The sequence below is a fragment of the Limulus polyphemus genome, unplaced genomic scaffold (assembly GCF_000517525.1).
Source record: "Limulus polyphemus unplaced genomic scaffold, Limulus_polyphemus-2.1.2 Scaffold2141, whole genome shotgun sequence".
Taxonomy (NCBI): domain Eukaryota; kingdom Metazoa; phylum Arthropoda; class Merostomata; order Xiphosura; family Limulidae; genus Limulus; species Limulus polyphemus.
Genome location: NW_013667751.1, coordinates 33,321 through 34,523, shown reverse-complemented (window position 1 = coordinate 34,523; position 1,203 = coordinate 33,321).

Below are 1,203 nucleotides of genomic sequence, written 5' to 3'. Positions count from 1 at the left end.
TAAGTGTATTGCAAAGTTGTATACAGAAAGAATAAACAAGTTTTATTTAAGAAAGAACTTGTGTTACTAAAGTTTCTTCAGAAAGAATTTTTACGGAAAATTAACTAACGACCAGAGGCTTAACAAACTAGTGTCAGAGAGTGGGACAGAAAGTAAATGAGAAAAGAAACAAGAAGAGAGACAACAGCAGTGGCAAGAAAACCTGCAACAGTGGCAACTTGAACAACAAAATAGACAAGAGAGATTATAGCAGTTGTTGAAGGAAAAAGGAAAAAAACAAGAAGAACGAGAACATAAACAAGAAAAGAGACTACAGCAGTGGCAACTTGAACAAGAAAATAAACAAGAAGTACAAATGGAAAATATTAGTGAATTTCAAGGCGAATTAAATACATTAAAGGATGATTTATTTTATTTTGCACAAGGAGGATACATTAACCATCTACCTAATCAGCCCCAGACAACTGCAAGCCCCTTCCAGACCCTGCAGCTAAAACCTAATGCAGACATCTTCAGTCTTGTCAGAAGGCACAATCCAGATATGAATGTCAGCAATAGGAGTGATCTAGTACGAAGGAAGCCACAGGAATTCGATGGGAAGGCCTACAATGGAGGATAGCCCTAATATACCTGGATGATGACATTGTATTTGCAACAACTTTTGATGAGGAAATGTCCCGGATAGGGGAAGTATTCAAGTGTTTGAAAGTAGCAAACCTCAAACTCCATCCCAAGAATTGACACTTGTTCCAGAAAGAGGTACTTTACTTAGGTCGCATTGTAAGTAAGCATGGTGTACGAACTGATCCTGACAAGGTGAAAGCAGTGTGTGATTGGCCAACACCAGACAATGTGGGAAAGTTGAGAAGTTTCTTGGGACTCTGTACCTATTACTGGAAGTTTGTGAAGGAGTTTGCAACTATAGCTGCTCAACTACATGATTTGACTAAAAAAGGCCAGAAGTTTGAATGGACAGTTTCTTGCCAGCATTCTTTCAAAACATTGAAAGAAAATTTGGCCTCTGCTCCACTTTTAAAGCTTCCAGATCCCTCACTGCCGTACATACTGGATTGCGATGCTAGTAATATCGGAATTGGAGGAGTGTTGTCTCAGAAAGTGGACGAAAACTAACATGTGGTGGCCTACATCTGAGTAGACCAGAGAGGAACTACTGTGTAACATGGAGGGAACTCCTTGCTATAG